Source organism: Palaemon carinicauda, unplaced genomic scaffold (genome assembly GCF_036898095.1).
Source record: "Palaemon carinicauda isolate YSFRI2023 unplaced genomic scaffold, ASM3689809v2 scaffold63, whole genome shotgun sequence".
NCBI lineage: Eukaryota > Metazoa > Arthropoda > Malacostraca > Decapoda > Palaemonidae > Palaemon > Palaemon carinicauda.
This window is the reverse complement of record NW_027171905.1, coordinates 365,245-385,944: the sequence shown is the minus strand read 5'-3', so window position 1 is coordinate 385,944 and position 20,700 is coordinate 365,245. Positions and strand designations below refer to the sequence as shown.

The 20,700-nt window shown below is 42.0% G+C and overlaps 1 long non-coding RNA gene across 5 annotated transcripts in view; it reads left to right on the top strand.

Annotated features, from left to right (window-relative positions):
- Positions 1-2,819: 2,819 nt before the first annotated feature.
- LOC137637281 (uncharacterized) overlaps positions 2,820-20,700 on the top strand; it is a 40,906-nt gene continuing 23,025 nt past the window's right edge. For 2 of the 5 annotated variants that reach the window (XR_011043520.1, XR_011043519.1), the window contains exons 1-2: positions 5,687-5,856; positions 17,886-18,014. This is a non-coding gene — a long non-coding RNA (uncharacterized lncRNA). Of the gene's footprint in view, positions 2,872-5,686; positions 5,857-17,885; positions 18,015-20,700 lie in introns of those variants that run through there. The other 3 variants (XR_011043522.1, XR_011043523.1, XR_011043521.1) reach the window with 3 other exon arrangements.

The following is a 20,700-nucleotide window of genomic DNA, read 5'->3' as shown; positions in this document are numbered from 1 at the left end:
TGACCATTTCATCACTATCCTGGCCACTGAGGATTGGTGATGGTGGGAGACTTTAGACTGATTGCTTACAGCAAACCAAACTAGTATGGGTGGTCCTGACTAGTACAGCTTTGCTGATCATGGCATTACATAAACCCATTCACCATGTTAAGGTATCCCCACTCAGAAAGGGATATATATATATATATATATATATATATATATATATATATATATATATATATATATATATATATATATATATATGATATATATATAATATATATATATATATATATATATATATATATATATATATATATATATATATATATATATATATATATATATATATATATATGTGTGTGTGTGTGTGTGTGTGTGTGTGTGTGTGTATTCATATGCTGAATATGGTAGATTAACATTAAGTTAATAATAATAATCTATAAATCAGTTTCATAACACACATACAGCACATGTGAATTATTATTATTATTATTATTATTGTTATTATTATTATTATTCTTTAAAATATCCTATTATTAGTTAAAAAAAGACATTGTGTCTCAAGGGAATGTAATATATATTTTTCCAAATTAAACATATGATTAAAAAACGATGAAAATCTATTAATATTTAATTAAATAATTAAAGAAAATGATTCACACAAGGAACGCTTCCTCTGTCAAAATCAGCTGATCGTTTGTAAACACTTTCGCTTTCATTCGACTATTTTGCCCCCGCAACACACTCACGCAAAACACTTTCGCTTTTATTTGACCGTCCTCGCAACACACTAGCAGACTACTACTGTCTGCCTTATTATTATTATTATTATTATTATTATTATTATTATTATTATTATTATTATTAAACTACGAACGAATAGCAACTACTGTACTTTATATAGTAAATTGAACCTGTAATGTATATTGAAACTGAAACACTATTAATAATTATTGATTTTACGACAAGAAATGGTTTATTGCTAAATAAAGTAGGCATAAATCGTATATATTTGGTGGGAGTTTATCACACATAAGGTTTATCCATGTTTCAGCAGTAGGCCAAAAGCCTGAATGAGGCATATACTAATTTGTTTCATATAAGGAGTCATCTCCTTTTAAAGTAAACACACATACACACACACACACACACACACACACATATATATATATATATATATATATATATATATATATATATATATATATATATATATATATATATATATATATATATATATATATATATATATATATATATATATATACCCCTTGGTAGTAGGTTGGACAGGACACCAGCCACCCGTTGTGATACTACCACTAGAGTTATTGGATCTTTTGACTGGCCAGACAGTACTACATTTGATCCCTCTCTCTGGTTACAGCTCATTTTTTCTTTTCCCACATATGCACCAAATAGTCTGGCCTATCCTTTACACATTCTCCCCTTTCTTCGTACACTTAACACTACTTTCCTCATGGTAAGGGTAGAAGAGACTATTTAGCTATGGTAAGCAGCTCTTCTAGGAGAAGGACACTCCGATATAAAACCATTGTTCTCTAGTCTTGGGTAGTGCCATAGCCTCTGTACCATGTTCTTCCACTGTCTTGGGTTAGAGTTCTCTTGCTTGAGAGTACACTCAGGCACACAATTCTATCTTATCTCTTCCTCTTTTATATTTTTTTTTATTCATTTATGAAAGATCTAGTTTAATGTAACAGTTTTTGAAATATTTAATTTTAATTGTATATTACGTTTTAATATAGTTTATTTATTTCCTTGTTTCGTTTCCTCACTGGGCTATTTTTCATGTTGGAGCCCTTGGGCTTATAGCAAATTAATATGTCTCTGTCCCTGCACTATTTGACCTAAGGAAATAAGGGTAACATAAGATATATCGACTTATAAAAGGAAATATTTATTTTAATATTGTTACTATTCCTAAAATGTTCTATTTTTCCTTATTTCCTTATTTCCTTTCCTCACTAGGCTATTTTCCCTGTTGGGGCCCCTGGGCTTATAGCATCCTGCTTTTCCAACTAGGGTTGTAGCTTAGCATTTAATAATAATAATAATAATAATAATAATAATAATAATAACTGAAATATCTAAACTTGTCCTTCATTTTCCACTATTTATTTATTTAATGGTTTTTCAAGTACTTATAAACATCAATGTACATTTTCATATAGATAAAGTTTAATTTTGATAAACCCATGGTATATATAATTACGAAAATTCGAAATAAAAATAATGCACTAATTCTCAAAAAAATTTGAAGAAGATCAGCTCTACATTTTTACATTTTTTTATAAAAAAAAGTCACAGAATATATAAAATATATATTCTGTTTTATTCATTATTATTTTTTATGCATTCAAATTAAACTGAATTTGAATTTTACCCAAAAAATATCTCAAAAGTTTTTGAAAATCAGTTTTACATTTTTACATTTTTCATATAAAAAGTCACGGAATATATAAAATATATACTCTGTTTTATTCATTATTATTTTTTATGCATTCAAATTAAACTGAATTTGAATTTTACTAAAATAATACAAAATTATCAGCTGGGCAGGATCAGCTGATTGAACAACCATTGCCAAGTTGGAAAAAATTCCTTCGTAATTCTTGCAATTTGAATCCACCCAAAATCATATTTAAAAAGTTTTCAGTAATTTAAATTACATAAAATATCATTTTAAATTATTGATAAATGAATAATAATTTAAATAACACGATATTTTTTATTTTATTAGGATTTTCTTTATGTATATATGCATTTCTTAACATTGATGTCTGGACACACTGTCTTCTGTTTACCTGTGTCATGTGACTCAAACTTGAGTCCGATGGCTTACCTGAACTACTATTTCCTCTATAAGTAAGTAATTTTAGGTGTTTTCATTATATTTTATCATATTTAATTAAAGTTCTAAGTAAATATGAACGTTTAAAACTGCTTAGACTAAACCAGGTCTTATAAATTACCGAATTTACGATAGAATATTGAAATTTCAAAATCTCATGGCCAGACCTTATGACCGGCCGTGTTTAGGGGCTATATATCTTTATATATTAATTGCTACTATTTGATATATTAGTTTTTTTCGAAGCAGTTACGTTATTTCCTGTTTTATATTATCGTACGAGTTGTAACAGCAATGGGTTTGTCACATACAGTAGCTATTTATATAAGAAAAACTATTTTTTTTAAACTCGCAGCAAATTACGTAAGAAAAATTCATATTTTCTTAGATTTCTTGTTTTATATTGTTCTGTTGATGATATTTTCATAAGTTTATCCATCTTTTTCTTTAATCACCACCACCCTACACAAACCCCAGGGGAGAATTGGCCCTTGGGGGTGGGGGAACCCCAGGTAAGAATCTGTCTTTAGGGTTGTGTGGCAATGTAAACTACCCTAATGTCTATGATAATAACAGCTGATCCCAACATAAGAAAACTAGCAAAGAAATTCATATTTATACTAAATGGTTAAATTATAGTTATAGACGGAACAATATTTTGAGCCAAAAAAAAAAGTATTTACGCTGGATTAATGGTGAAATTATAGTTATGGACAGAACATTTTGAGCCGAAAAAAAGTTCTTCCTGCAGTAAATAATGTGCTTTCACTGAATATGACCTTCATCTCAACTGCAAATAAACCGAAAACCCTTTGGACCGTCTAAGAACGTGGATATTGTTTAAAAATCTAATGGTGTTTGCCCTCTGTGTGCTCGCTTCGCTCACGGAAAAAGAAAAACGTCACGCTCCTATGTACTGGCAAGCGGTTTACGATGAGTTGCGCATGTTAACCCCATTAATTATTACTTTTTGGGCAGTTAAGTTTTTATTTGTAGTGAAAATGTAATTTTTTAAGAAAAAACTTTTTTTTTTTTCTATAGGAAACGCCAGTCTTTTTGTAGAAAACCTTTTCCATCTGTAGTTATCACAAAATTTATTCCTGTTTTTATAGTGTTCTGTTGGTGTTAGTTCCCCTACAATAATGCCAGGTGAGAATCAGTCTTTAGGGGGATGGCAATGTAAACTACCTTTAAGTCTAAGGCAATAACTGCTGATCCCAACATAACGATAGAAAATAAAGAAATTCTTTATTTCTGCTAAATTAACGTGGTAAAACCACTGGTGTAGGTATGGGGTGACGGGGTTGGATTTTTTATGTTCCCCCGAGGCCTCCAAAGCAGGGGAAGAAAATATTTATTTTTCATTTCCTCACTGGGCTATTTTCCCCGTTGGAGCCCCTTGGCTTATAGCATCCTGCTTTTCCAATTAGAGTTGTAGCTTAGCAAGTAATAATAATAATAATGATAACTTTACAAACTCGATGCCCCAGTCCCCCAAATTTCTAGCTACCCCTTAGGGTGAAAAGACACCTTTGGATTGACAGTGGCAGAGGTACCTTGCTCGAACACCGTTTTCTCCCTAGCACCATTTTCTATATCTTTTAACATTTTCTGATCTCAAGCACCGTGATGTGGCATCACTTGAGGGATTTTTGCACGGCCCGGGCTAGCTTCGCCCGCAAATAAGCAAAATCTCACTAATGCTTCCTTCTGGCAAGCAATATGCGGATGCGCATCGCATGCCAGCTGCGTCTGTCACTATTTCTGGGACCATGATATATTCTAGCATTATTAAGCTGACTTAGGATACCATATAATCTGAACTTAATGGTCTGTGTCTGATGATTTTGGGTGAAGGGTTACGAACTTTGGTATGATAAATCAACATATTTACGACACTTACTATATTTTAGAAGAACACTTGTTACTTGAAATATAGCAAGTTTGGGAATTATTACTGTAGCGTGTTCAACTTGGTTAGTTTACAACCCTCACAAGTATCAAACATGAGATTTATGACTAAAATAAAAGACAATTTTAACGAAAACCCAATAAAACCTATTTATTGATATATATCTAGAATCTGATAGGGCTTGGTCAAATCGTCAGATATAGAGATGCGTCAAGTGTAACGAATGCATAAACAGGTCTTTGTCTTAATATTTGTTCCTTGAAAACTCCCACTAGCCAATAGTAATACATTATCATTGGAGCGCTGTGCTCAGTGGGTGGAGTTACAGTACTGCATATGTAGGTGAAAATTGTCACAATGGTCAATGGGTATGAGTCAAGTTAAGTGGAAACAAATGTACAAACTTAGCCCTTTTACCCCCAAAGGACGTACTGGTACGTTTCAGAAAACACACCCCTCTACCCCCATGGACGTACCGGTACGTCCTTGCAAAAAACTAATATTTAAATTTTTTTTTTGCATATTTTTGATAATTTTTTTGAGAAACTTCAGGCAATTTCCAAGAGAATGAGACCAACCTGACCTCTCTATGACAAAAATTAAGGCTGTTAGAGCAATTCAAAAAATATATACTGCGAAATGTGCTTGAAAAAAAAATAACCCCTGGGGGTTAAGGGTTGGAAAGTTCCAAATAGCCTGGGGGTAAAAGGGTTAATAAGAGCTAGTAATTGTGACACGTGAAACATTAAGAAACAACTTGGAAAATGAGCAGACTTACAGTAAGTTTAATATTTTTTCTCATCTTGCAATTGATTAAGGTCTATTAAATTTCTTATTCCTGATTTAGATATTAACCTTTAGCACCGTTGTTCAATTAGTTCATTATGCATGTTGCATAAGATTTTTTTCTAATTCTGACCATCCTTTACACTCGGATTTCCCCTGACGGTTCCATCCTGTTCGTAATACTGGGCATGCAGTTAATTCTAATAGTCAGCCCTTCTCCATCATGAGGCTCAATACTACACAGTATTCTAGAAGTTTTATTCCAGCTGTGACCAAGTTGTGGAATGATTTTCCTAATCGGGTAAGTTAAATCTGTTGAACTTCAAAAGTTCAAACTCGCAGCAAATGTTTTTATGTTGAACAGGCTTGCACAAGTCCATTTATAGTTCATAAATTAAATATGTTTTAGTGTTGTTAATGTTTTTAAAGTATTTCATTTTGATTTTTATTACTTATATCGTTTATTTATTTCCTTACTACCTTTCCTCACTGGGCTATTTTTCCCTGTTGGAGCCCTTGGGCTTATAGCACCTTGCTTTTCCAACTAGGGTTGTAGCTTAGCTAGTAATAATGATAATAATAGCAATAATGTGTTTCGAAGAAATGTCGGGTTATTTACCAAAGAAAAATATAAAAGAGAATGTCTTAGGTGTGTGGAGGCAAAAGAAATTTATGGTAATGATGAAAATAAGTTTGTTCCGTAACCGAAATACAAACCACGCTATTTACAAAGGGTTATTACTTTTAGCGTAGCTGAAATGGCGAGCCATTAGAATTTAACGAGGGTGTATTACCCCCGCGCTAGTTAGCGGGGGGGTAGGGGAGTGGTAGCTAGCTACCCCTCCTCCCCCTCACACACAGGTGAATACCCACTTTCACTTTTGGCTCGGACTGTGACAGACGTCTCTGTCTTGGTCCTCGCTTGGCAGCCATTGTCTGTTTTGTCTTTACTTAATCGCTTACTTTTCTTTTACTCAATATATATGTAAACATGTTTTCATGTTTGTATATATATTTGAGTATAGAAATAAGTAAGTTTCCTTTTCAGATGTGTGTGTGTAGTGTACGATATCTACGTGGAGGCCTCGGCAGTTAGGCCACCACGGCCTAATTTTATGGGTTGCGATCGAGTTTGACTTCGGTCTTTCTCTCTCTCTCTCTCTTGAGGTCGTTCACCCTTTTACTATGTTTTACTACGCCCTTGTAGCTTCCTTCCCGTGTGGGTGGGGTTGCTACGCCGTACATTTTGTTTCAATTAGTTTATGAATCTAATTGTAGTTGTTAATTTTTCAGCTTGTAGAACGATTCCTTTCGGGGTTTTCGTTTTTTTCTTTAGTGTTCATTCATTTTTAAATTACATAATTACATAGTTACATAATTATAATTGTTATAATTCTGTTTTGGTTACAGCTCTCCTTCCGCGAGTGTAAGTGGTTGTGAGGGCACGTGCCTGTTGTGTAATTCTTGTTCCTTTTCCTCGGGATTCCTCTTCGGAGCCTTCCCGGGGGAATGAATGTGTACTAATATTATTTGTTTTTATTTTTTTACAGTTACCGATCTAGTTCGTTTCTGTAATATAGCAACGGTGTGAGCTGTCTGGTTGAGTCCTGGGGATTCGGCTGTTGCTGCCTCCCCCCTTGTATTGTCGTCAGGGGCGTGTCTCCTTCTACTGGTAGTACTCCCGTGTCGACGGACAGCTCTCCAGTTCATTTTAGAACAGTCAGGAGGCTTGCCTCCTTGGGCGGATAACTTTCCTTCCGAGGGAAGTTTTTTTCCTGTCCAGGCTTGAGCTTTTCCTCTTTTGGGGGGTTCTTCTCTTGCCTTTTTTTCGTGCGACTATGCTCTTGGTGCTGAGCGGTCGCACCTGCAGTTTCGCTCAAGGGGCTGGGCAACTGCAGGAGCTCCTCTTCGGAGGATTGCTCCTTTTAGGTCACTGGCTGACCAGTCTCTTCCACGAAGTGTTTCTCTTTCGTTCGCGAGAGAGTACACTCATAGAGACTCCTCTTCGGAGGTTTCTTCTGTTGCTGTTGCTGTTGGCCTCCCTCGCCGTAAGGCCCTCCGTCCGCCTCGTCGTAAGGGCCTCTCATCTCCCTATAAGGGTGCTTGAGGCGCCTTTTTGAATCTCCGTTTGCAGCCTACAACTTCTTTTTCTCGATCTTCCGTCTTGGTGCAGATGGACAGCAGTCTAATCTCGTCTTCCGACGGGCAACGGTCTTCCCGACGGACAACGGTCTTCCCGACGGACAGCGGTCTTCCGACGGACATCAGTCTCCCGGCGGACAACGATCCCTTCGGGGCTAAGGGTTGCCCCCACGGGGGTTCTTCCCTTGCGTGTCAGGGTTTCCCTGCGCGCCCTTCTGTTCGTCAGCGCTCTCCTGTTCGTCAGCGCTTTCAAGATGATCTTCCCTGCGGTTCCTGTTACGTGCCCTGTGCGCCCACGTTCGCCCTCGCGATCTAGAACTTCGGTTCAGGTCGGGGTCAAGGACTCTTCTTCTTTGCACAGGCTTCCACGCGTAGCCTTCTGCTCGTCAGCGATCATCAGCTCGTCAGCGATCATCAGCTCGTCAGCGATCATCAGCTCGCCAGCGATCGTCAGCTCGTCAGCGATCATCAGCTCGCCAGCGATCTCCGGATCGCCCACGTGTGTTACAGCTGGCACGCCAACGTTCTCCAACACTTCTGAAGGAACATGGTTCGCCAGCTACTAGCTCAACTGCGGATGCTGATCGCCATCGCGCGGCTGATCGCCATCGCGCGACCCTCAACTGCGGATGATGATCGCCATCGCGCGACCCTCAACTGCGGATGCTGATCGCCATCGCGCGACCCTCAACTGCGGATGCTGATCGCCATCGCGCGACCCTCAACTGCGGATGCTGATCGCCATCGCGCGACCCTCAACTGCGGATGCTGATCGCCATCGCTGAACGATTGCCCGCTTACGCATGCTGCTCCTCATCGCACAACCCTGAACGATCGCCCTCTTGCGGATGCTGATCACCATCGCACCCTTTCAGGCGATCATTCACCTGCGCATGCTGCTCGCCATCGCACAACCCTGAACGATTGCCCGCTTACGCATGCTGCTCCTCATCGCACCACCCTGAACGATCGCCCTCTTGCGGATGCTGATCACCATCGCACCCTTTCACGCGATCATTCACCTGCGCATGCTGCTCGCCATCGCACAACCCTGAACGATTGCCCGCTTACGCATGCTGCTCCTCATCGCACCACCCTGAACGATCGCCCTCTTGCGGATGCTGATCACCATCGCACCCTTTCACGCGATCATTCACCTGCGCATGCTGCTCGCCATCGCACAACCCTGCACGATTGCCCGCTTACGCATGCTGCTCCTCATCGCACAACCCTGAACGCTCGCCCTCTTGCGGATGCTGATCACCATCGCACCCTATCACGCGATCATTCACCTACACATGCTGCTCGCCATCGCTTACCGCCAGCGATCTTCTTCACCTACGCGGCAGCACGATCCCTCGCCGTCACGCCCATTCGCCTGCGCGCCCGCGCGATCGCTCGCCTGCGCGCCCGCGCGATCGCTCGCCTGCGCGCCCTCGCGATCGCTCGCCCGCGCGATCGCTCGCCTGCGCGCCCGCGCGATCGCTCGCCTGCGCGCCCGCGCGATCGCTCGCCTGCGCGCCCTCGCGACCGCTCGCCTGCGCGCCCGCGCGACCACTCGCCTGTGCGCCCGCGCGACCATTCGCCTTTGCGCGACTGTTCGCCCTCGCGCGACCATAGTTCGCGGCGAATTCCACAGCCGGTGGTAGCAGCAGGGACGCGTGCTCCTAGGCGGCACTCGGGATCACCTCCATCCAAGCACAGGTTGGTAGTGCAGGACGAAGACAGGTCAGTACAGCATTCTTCCCACCTTCTTTTCAGGCAGGAACCGTCGTGTCCTCTCCAAAGGATCGCCCGATCCCTTTCACCTTAGCGAGGATTTCGGACTCTGTGTCCTTGGAGCAGCAGACATGGTTTGATCCGCTGGCACGGGCGTTAATGAGGTTTATGAAACCAGCACTCACCGGCCAGGGTAACAAACCAGCGGCTGTCTCTCCTACGCTGAAGAGAAAGAGAGGAGTGGACTTCGTGGTGACTTCCCCCAGGGCGAAGTTGGTTCCCAAGAGGTCGGTCTCGAGGGTCCCCTCTCCTGCACGAGTACTCTCTCCTTCTCCCGCCCTGGAAGGATTTTTGGCGGGGGGGCTTTCCGTTGAAGATTTCTCCATCGGACAAGGGGTGACTGCTTACCTCTTCCTCTGGGAGCTTACCAGGTTCTTTCCCTCCTCGGTTACGGCCCGAGGTTTGGTTCAAGGAAGCTACAGGAAGATCAAGGGTACTTTCCTCCTCTCGAGCTCAGGCACCTTGGCCTTTCGTCGTTAAGTATCTACTTGCGGACAAGCTCGATGTTGTACCATCTGGACGCGCTGACTGAAGGCTTCATTCGGGTGTCTCATCTGTGGAGGTCAACGACCTCAGACACCCTTCCATCCTTGAGAAGAGTTTTGTCTTTGCCCAAGGACAGAGACTTAGACGTCTGCTGTGCGGAGTAAATCGACTTCCGGTTTCACTCCTCCAAGGCGCTTTCTTCCAGACTCTGCAGGGCTCCAGCTCCCTTTTCTTTCAACCACGTCGGCCCAAGTTATCGGCTACGACAACTGGGACAAGGTGTCCAATTGCAGTTTCCTCCTGTCAGGAACAGATGGCACGGGAGACTCCCCCGGGGGGGCATAGTCCTAAAAGGAGTTCACGAACTCTAGGATTGCAGGTTTTTTCGCTGGGAGGATGCTTAAGGTTACTCATCCGAATGACAGCTTCCCGATGCCCATTCCCGCACAATCTCTGTGAGTAGCCAAGGATATCGCGCCTGCCGTCTCTGTCAGCGAATTCAGTGTCTCTGAACCTCTATGCCATAGCATCAGCAGAGTTGCCCGGTTGGGCAGAATGATCCATACCTTAGGCGAAGGTCTTCCTTAGGATCATCGACGGCTTCACCCCCGGCCCCCTCAGTCGATCCTTTCTTGTAAGGAAGGATCTGAGAGGGGATGTCCATAGTCAACCTCTCAGCCCTGATCAAGTTTGTCGAACAAACTTCGGCCAGCGTAGACCAGCAGAATCGATCAGACTGGTAACGAGGCGACAGGACTCCTTTAACCTGGATCGGAAGGACGGGTACTTTCAGTTTCCATTCCATCCATCTTCCAGGGTGCTCGTCGAATTCAGCCTAAACTGCAAGTATTCCTGCTTATGATGCAGTGTGGCTATCCCGCCGTGGCATAGCAGGTTTGTTTCCCCAGAGAACTCTCCCTGCCTTCCTCTTGGCCGCTCAGGTGCAGACTTCCGCCTCCTCTGCTGTTTGGAGGGCTGGTCAACTCCGGTAGGCTCGGGTTTCGACCTTCTTCAGCGCCGGGAAAAGCTTCCGAATGCTGACCATGAGTGTGGGCTCATGGTATTTTGCTTGGAGCCTTCTCTTCCTCTGCCTCAACATCTGGAGTATCTGGCCATGATATTGAGTCAACCGCCTTACCACGTTGGAAACCCCGCTTCTCGTCCGTCCAGCGAGGTTAAGCAACGTCGGTACTTGGATGGGTGACCACCTGGGGACGCCAGATTCTGTTACCACATCCTCCGAGCCTTCCTTTCGGTTCACCGTGGCAAGACTGAGGAGAGTCGCAGTACCTGTTCTCAGTCAAGCAGAGTTTTCAGCCCTACCTTGGAACGTTTCCTAGTTCTTCTTTCCTCATTGACCCGTTTATAGTCCGAACGGTCGCCTCAGGATAAGTTCCATGTGGGGCGATCCAAGTTCCGGTGGCTTCAGGCAATGTTTAACCGGACTCCCTGGCCCTATGGGACCAGCGGAACTATTAAACCTACAATGGGTGTTGACCTATGGAGCCTCTTGATGGTAGTGGATATTCTCGTCCTTTCCCCACATTCTTGATGCGGTTCTCGGACTCGTCAAAGGAAAGGGGGGGGGGCCATGTTCCGGTCCAGGCCTATGGTCAAGACCTGAAGGATACCTCTCCATCATTCAGGCAGGCTTAAGGGCCTTAGTCTGGCCCCTCTTCAGATCCTACCGCTCCTGCCAAGTCGCCCCGTTGCGTGTCGACTTCATGCTAACCAGCAGGGGACGCATTTTCACACCTTCACATCTTGCAGTAGAGATATCGGGATGATTGAGATTCTCTCAATTCCACCATCGGCTCTCTCATTCCAGGCAGGGGAATGTTTCTCTCAGACTATCCGAGCAGAGCCTCATAGAGAGAGTGTACCTAGGGGTCTTTGACCTTGGGTAACCAGCAAGTGCTGGTCTGGGGGACCTGATCGCGACAGCTTGGAACCTCAAGCTTCCGCTAGTTTTCCCCCCAGTCTCAGACCCCGAGACTCTGGCAAGATGCATTCCGGTGATGGTGGGACAACTTCGACGCCTGCGTCTTCCCTCCTTTTTGTCTGCGGACAATGGGTCTCAACAAAACCAGGTTGTCTGTCAACCTTTCAATGGGAGAGCTCCACTGGGACTATGTGCAGAACGGTTTCTGGACCCTCTGCTTCCCCTGACGGAACTCCCGGGAGAGCTTCTCCCACGGCGCAGACTACTCAAGCAACCACACTGCGACATCTCTCCCGAACCGGGGCGTCGCTTCGGCTTCATGCCTGGAGACACTACGCTTCCTCCTCTAGAAGAGACAACCCGCTACAGTCGCGGTACGGAGGTCGCGTCATCTGCGATAGTCATCCACAGGGGTCTCCCAGGCAAAGTGAAGAGTCTAAGGTGGTTGGTGCCGTGGGAGATATACCTCTTCCCGTGAGGCCTCTTCTCCAGCAATAACGGTCTTATTGCCTTTCGGCGGGAGGAAACTCCTTTCCGCTCTTGGCAATGAAGCCTGTCGCTCAGCCTTTCCCTGACCTTCAGGCTTAAAGGAATAACTTTTTCCTGCCCGCTGGATCTATCCTCGCTCATGCGAAGCTACGATCGTCCCTGCCCTAGTCGGAGGAAGACCTCCAACTTGGAGCATGGCTCGGACTTTTAGTCCTTTAAGAGATCTTCTCAAGACCCTTTTACGACAGGCCTCGGATTGTATTCCGCCCTGGGTCTTCTGCTCACTCTGGCCACGGCCAGTGTGTAAGCAATCTTCTTGGTCTCTTACTACTCCCCCCCTTTCTAAGGAAGAGGGGAAGGCAACATTCAGGCTCGCTCCTGAGTTGTTGGCTAGACTCAGAATCTGTGGGTCCCGACCCTTCGGTCCGATTCATTCAAGATTTTGAGTCTCCATTCTGTGTCTGATGTCCCAAGACCTTCTCTTTCTTGCCAGTACAGGAATCGAGAGGTTAGCACTGGGAACAGCTGCAGTTTGGCCTCAGTTGCAGCCGATTTGGGAACACAAGGAGGACATGGGGGGAGAGTCACCAGTATACCTCTTCAGCCCGGACTCAAGGACATTCATCTCGACCGGTCTTCAGACCCTCCCCCGTCACGTCGCCCTACAGCACGATGTTGGATACATCGCAACGTCCCTCGCCTTCGAGTAATACTACTCTGTGACGCAGGTGCTACAAGCTGGAGTCTGGAAGCGTCTGATGACCTTCGCAGCCCGCTTCCTGCAGGGCGTGACCCACAGGAGTCTCGATACGTTTTCTATCGCTCTGTGGTGGCTACACAACAGCTGGTCTAACCTCAGGCTCCTTTTTGGACAGGTAGCAGAAGGTTGAGGGCATTGTTATCAGGTTTTAGTCTGCATGAACGAAAGAAGTATGTCTGGCCCTTACTTCTTTCTTCATCATCCCCTCTACGGGGAAGCAGCATCCTGGTCTCTGCATAGCTGACCTCGAACCTCTGCAGGTAAACCATGCTTCCTTGTGTTCCGAGTATTGAGTCAATACTGTCGCGTCCCCCATACCCTGACGAGGTGGTATTGGGAACGTCTTAACCCAGAGTTCCTTCTGGAACTCCAGGTCAACTGCCTAAGACGGGTCACACTTCTTCCTTCACACACAAGCTTACATAGGCCACATGGTTCCTTGCGGTGCAAGGAACTTGTGAGGTGCAGGGACTCCTTTTCTCGAGTGCGACTCACTCGGATTCTGAGTCCCCGGGTAAAGCCAAAGCCAGTATGGCTGGGGACTTTCCACCCTTCCTAAGGGATAAGTCACCCTTTGTAAATAGCGTGGTTTGTATTTCGGTTACGGAACAAATGACAAATTCGAAGATAATTTGTATTTTTCCTAACCATACAAACCTTAGCTATTTACACATATTTGCCCGCCAGCCCTGTCCCCCAAGACAAGTCCTACCTCTAAGTGAAAGTGAGTATTCACCTGTGTGTGAGGGGGAGGAGGGGTAGCTAGCTACCACTCCCCTACCCCCCCGCTAACTAGCGCGGGGGTAATACACCCTCGTTAAATTCTAATGGCTCGCCATTTCAGCTACGCTAAAAGTAATAACCCTTTGTAAATAGCTAAGGTTTGTATGGTTAGGAAAAATACAAATTATCTTCGAATTTGTCATGTTCCTATTGTCTGATTTTAAACGTTGAATTATTTATTTGTGAGTGAAGCAAGCCACTGCTAAGGAAAAACCATTTAAGGGTTATGATATGAATTATAGGCATTTATGAGACCATAATAGTGACCCATGTGATAGGTATGTGCAACACATCCACATACCACTTGAGAGAAGAGAAGAGCAGTGAATTATGTTTATTTGCGAGCGAAACAATTCGCGGCATAGCAAAATCTGTAAGTTTTTGTAGCTAGTTGGGACGAACCGGATCAAGGTAATGTGGGTAAATATTTACTATAGCACAACACTCCTAATGAAGGAAATAGGAAGTGTTACTTTTGCATAGGTACTTTGAAGTGTTCCGATTCAAGTTGGGAGAAACTCCCCTCAAATGGTTTTTGCTTGGACGTGGCTCCCCTCGCTTTCTAAGCGGAAAGGTAGCAAGAAGTAGTTACCAGTACATAGAAAAAGGTACACAATTATAATCCAGGGAAATGCGTGGCATATATTGCTGCTAATGTAGCTTGTATCTTACTAGGATATTCAGACTGTAGCTTGTATTTGACTAATGATTTAGGTAGGAAAAGGTGAAAATGATTAGTGTATACATTTATTTTATTTAAGGAGTATTTCTTTAGGTTGGAAGTGTACTTACTTTAGGGAAAACTTTTTCTAAGGAAATGTTTTCCCGTCCTAAGTTATATAAATTTTAGGTCTCGAATGTAAATCCATCGCTATTGTTCGTTTGCAAGACTGCCTGATTCAAGGTACTGTACTTCAATTCCAAAAATGTCTATTTTCAACTTTGGTTTAGAGCTTGGGACTGAACGATACGAGCCTTTATATAACGACGGACAGGGACTCGTGGATAGAACACTGTGTAACCTTAGCTTCCCCACCTAACCTAACCTAACCTACAAACAGTGTCCTTACCTACTTACCTAAAGGGGGGCTAAGACCCCCATGGGAATCCCCTTAGACTGCCTCACTCTTAGCGATAGGATTGAAAATAGGCTACTGAAAACTTACTATATCGTAAGAAATGATCTTGATGTGCATTGGTTTATCATTTATTATTATTATTATTATTGCTTGCTAAGCTACAACCCTAATTGGAAAAGCAGGATGCAACAAGCCCAAGGGCTCCATAAGTTTTTGTAGATTATATATGAAAGATCTATTTTAATGTTACTGTTTTCAAAATATTTTAATTGTTCATTACTTCCCTCGTAGTCTATTTTCCCTATTGGAGCCCTTGGGCTTATAGCATTCTGCTTTTCCAACTAGGGTTGTAACTTAACTAATAATAATGATAATAATAAACGTAGAAGTGTGCGTGGGTGTATCCTCAAGCAAGAGATCTCTAATTTGAGACATTTGAAAACTGATACAGAGGCTATGGCACTACCCAAGGTAAAGATTAAAGAACAATAGTTTGATTTTGTGAGTGTCCTTCACCTAGAAGAGCTGCTTACCATCGCTAAAGAGTCTCTTGTACCCTTGCCCTTAAGAAGAAAGTAGCCACTGAACAATTACAGTGCAGTAGTTAACCCCCTTGAGTAAAGAAGAATTGTTTGGTAATCTCAGTGTTGTCAGGTGTATGAGGAGAGAGGAGATTGTGGAAAGAATAAGCCAGACTGTTCGATGTTTGTGTAGGCAGAGAAAAATGAGTCGTAAGGTTTGCTTGTTCGTAGGAACAAATCGTTAGTTTTTAAAAAGTAACCCAAGTCGTCTTATGTTATTCTTCCTGCCCGAGAAATCTCAGATTTAAGGTCAAATTGGGAGCTCGGCGTGTCAGGTTGAATTGGCTAACTACTGCCACCTCTCGATTAAAGGGATCACGTTTATATTGTTAAGAAAAATACATTTATCATTTGTTTTGGAATGCATTCAATGCATGAAGGTACTGTACACCATTCTGGTATCCTTGTTCGTTAGGCAGTAAAAGTTTTTGCATAGAGAGAGTAACTGTTAGACTTTAACCCTTTTACCCCCAGGCTATTTGGAAATTTCCAACCCTTAACCCCCAAGGGTTATTTTTTTTCAAGCACATTTTGCAGTATATTTTTTTAAAATTGCTCTAACAGCCTTTATTTTCATCATAGAGAGGTCAGGTTGGTCTCATTCTCTTGGAAAATGCCTGAAGTTTCTCAAAAAATTATCAAAATTACGAAAAAAAAAAAAATGTAAACAGTTTTTAAAGGGATGAGTTTTGTGAAACGTACCAGTACATCCTTTGGGGGTAAAAGGGTTAAGATTAGAATCCAGATGGGTTAAGACCATGAAAACGAATATAGTTTTTGGGAAAGTCATAGGTCAGGCTATTTTCCAAGGAATAAAACTGTCATAGTTGCAAGAAGATAGGTTCTTCTTCGCTAGTCTTGGGTAGTGCCATAGCCTCTGTACCATGGTCTTCCACTGTCTTGGGGTAGAATTCTCTTGAGGGTACACTATTCTATCTTGGTTCTCTTCCTCATTGTTATTTTGAAGTTTGTATAGTTTATATATGAAGATTTATTTTAATGTTTTGTTCTTAAACTACTCATGTAGTTTTTCCCTATTTTCCTTTTCTTCATATATACAGTACCTATATACTGTATATGTATCTATAATTCTATTTTGTGTAAACATACACACACACACACACACACACACATATATATATATATATATATATATATATATATATATATATATATATATATATATATTTATTTTTCATCGTAATCTCCTACGCCTATTGACGCAGTCATCTCTATAATGAGCTTTTAAAACAATACTTCTCCATTCACCATCATCATCTACTTCATAGTCCTCAGCCATGTAGGCCTGGGTCTTCCAAAACTTTTAGTGCCTTGTGGAGCCCAATTGAAGTTTTGGTGAACTAATCTCTTGGAGTGCAAAGAGCATGCCCAAACTATCTCCATCTACCCCTCACCATGATCTCATCCACATATGGGACTTGAGTAATCTCTCTTATAGTTTCATTTTCTAATCCTGTCCTGCCATTTTCATCCATCCATATACCAAAGGCACTTCCCCCAACTTTGGGGGGTAGCCGACAACAAAAGAAACAAAACAAAAACCGCAAAACTAGAGTGCGGGGAGCAGTCACTCTCCCCCCAGCTCCATCTCTTTGTTGCTGTCTCACAGGATTTTTTATACAGGAGAGGGGGTTCCCAGCCCCCTCGTCCCGTCCCTTTTAGTCGCCTCTTACGACACGCAGGGATAACGTTGGCGCTATTCTAATTGTTTTATGCCCCCGCGGCCACAGGGGGCATTTAACTTCTAATATTCTAATATTCTTAAGAGGGCTTTGATGTAAAATCTACAAAATCATTGTTATACCACGACTCATGTCCATACAGTAACACCGATCTCGCTAAACTGATATATAACCTGTAATATGTAATTTCAGGTGATGTGATTTCAAATTTTTACTTAACCCTTTTACCCCCGGGGTATTTGGAAATTTCCAACCCTTAACCCCCAAGGGGTTATTTTTTCCCCAGCACATTTTGCAGTATATATTTTTTAAAAATTGCTCTAACAGCCTTAATTTTTGTCATAGAGAGGTCAGGTTGGTCTCATTCTCTTGGAAAATGCCTGAATTTTTAAAAAAAATTATCAAAAATATGAAAAAACATAATTTTTAGAGTATTTTTTTGCAAGGACGTACCGGTACGTCCATGGGGGTAAAGGGATGAGTTTTGTGAAACGTACCAGTACGTCCTTTGGGGGTAAAAGGGTTAACTTAGCCATTGTCTGATTTGCTATTTTCAATCTTTCTGATATAAAGTTATCTTTTTCAGGTTATGAGGAAATAACAATATTTGTGTGCACCAAGATGGATACTAGCAAGTGTATTGACCAACAAAGGACTAGTTTTGCACAGCAAACCTCCACATCAATGAACTTTACCTACTCTTGACATGTAAAAGGTAATATAGTACAGTAGCTATAGATTTCGTGTGGAAATTCCATGTAGTTAAGGTTTAATATGAAGAATGTATGCAAATGTGGTTTGGGAAATGCATATGTTAAGATTTTTTAATGCTGTAGTTAGTATATTTAATGAACTTTTATCTTTAGTATTTAATAGATTGTATAATTATATCTTTAATTAATCTATCATCATCATCTATCCCTATTGATGCAAAGTGCCTTGGTTAGATTTCACCAGTAGTCTTATCTTGAGCTTTTAAATTGATTTTTCCCCATTCATCATCTCCTATTTCATGCATCATAGTCCTCAGCCATGTAGGCCTGGTCTTCCAACTTTTCTAGTGCCTTGTGGAGCCCAGTTGAAAGTTAGGCGAACTATAGTCCATTTCTTTTATCGAGGCAGATTTGCACCGACTTGCAGCGGTGTTCTTTTAGCTTGGAAAAGTTTCCTGATCGCTGATTGGTTAGAATGATCTTGTCCAACCAATCAGCGATCAGGAAACTTTTCCGAGATAAAAGGGCACCGCTGCGAGTTGATGCAAATCTGCCTCGCTAAAAGAAATGGACTATAGTTATTTTTAGCGTTGGACTGCTTTTCCTGTTGGAGCCTTAGGTCTTGTATCATTTTGCTTTTCCATTCAAGACTATAGCTTGGATAGTAATAATGTTATCTGATGAGCCTCTGGGTATTTTTCACAACCCATTACTGTACTTTCATATATACAGAAGGTCCTCAACTTAATTTTCAGAGATATAAACACAAATCCAAATAAAAATAACAGATACAGAAATACCGTAATAAAACAACACATCTTTTGATACATACATACACATATACCAAGGCACTTCCCCCAATTTTGGGGGTTAGCCGACATCAACAAATGAAACAAAAACAAAAAGGGGACCTCTACTCTCTACGTTCCTCCCAGCCTAACAAGGGACTCAGCCGAGTTCAGATGGTACCGCTAGGGTGCCACAGCCCACCCTCCCACATTATCCACCACAGATGAAGCTTCATAATGCTGAATCCCCTACTGCTGCTACCTCCATGGTCATCTAAGGCATCGGAGGCAGCAGCAGGGCCTACCGGAACTGCGTCACAATCGCTCGCCATTCATTCCTATTTCTTTTGATACAGTAGTCAAAACAGCATTTGTAAAAACTTTATATATTTCATATGGAACCAGACTATTTGTTGACTTTTGTAGCTGGAAATCATAGGCAGGAGATTCAGGTTAGACCTACCTACCCTTGGCCAAGATTTAACAAAATTAGGCTTAAAACTATTTAACTTGCTAACAGCTCATTGGAACCAGTTAACCCTTTTACCCCCAGGCTCTTTGGAAATTTCCAACCCTTAACCCCCAAGGGGTTATTTTTTCCCCAGCACATTTTGCAGCATATTTTCTTTAAATTGCTCTAACAGCCTTAATTTTTGTCTTAGAGAGGTCAGGTTGGTCTCATTCTCTTGGAAAATGCCTGAATTTTTAAAAAAAATTATCAAAAATATGAAAAAAAATGATTTTATAGCATTATTTTGCAAGGACGTACCGGTACGTCCATGGGGGTAAAGGGATGAGTTTTGTGAAACGTACCAGTACGTCCTTTTGGGGGTAAAAGGGTTAAGTTTGTAAGTTGATGTCCTTCCGTACATAAATGGTTTGGCCTTGAAAACAAGTTTGTTGCTTATGCAGATGCTACTCTACATCAATATTATATGCTGGTTGTAAACCCTTATTTACTGAATCCCTTGATAGACTCTTTATCTATGGTGAGAAGCTCTTCTAGGAGGAGGACACTCCAAAATCAAACCATTGTTCTCTAGTCTTGGGTAGTGCCATAGCCTCTGTACCATGGTCTTCACTGTCTTTGGATAGAGATAGCTTGCTTGAGGGTACATTGGGGCACACTAATCTATCTTATTTCTCTTCCTCTTGATATTTTGAATTCTTTATAGTTATGCATGATTTATTTTAATGATATTGTTGTGCTTAAACTTTTCTTGTAGTTTATTTCCTTATTTCCTTTCCTCACTGGGCTATTTTCCCTGTTCCAGCTAGATTTGGTTCATAGTGCTAATTATTGGGATAAAGTAGAGCCCTGACAAAACTTGAATGTGTGATCGTATTATTTTTATTATTAATTGCTAAGCTACAACCCTAGTTGGAAAAGAAAGATGATATAATCCCAGGGGCTCCAACAGGGAAAATAGCAGAGTGAAGAAAGGAAACAAGGAAAAATAAAATATATTAAGAAGAGCAACAACATTGAAATAAATATCTTCTATATAAACTATAGAAAAAAAAGAGGAAGAGAAATTAAATGGGACAGTGTGCCAGAGTGCACCGACTAACCCAAGACAGTGGAAGATCATGGTACAGACGCTATGGCACTGCACAAGACTAGAGAACAATGGTTTGATTCTGGAGTGTCCTTCTCCTAGAAGAACTGCTTACCAACGTTTGTCTCTTCTACCCTTACCAAGAGGAAAGTGGCCACTGAACAATTACAGTGCAGTAACCCCTTTGGTGAAAAAGAATTGTTTGGTAATCTGTGTTGTCAGATGTCTGAGGACAGAGGAGAATATGTGAAGAATAGGCAAAGGGAAAATGAACCGTAACCAGAGAAAAGGATCCAATGTGGTACTGTCTGGCCAGTCAAAGGACCCCATAGCTCTCTAGA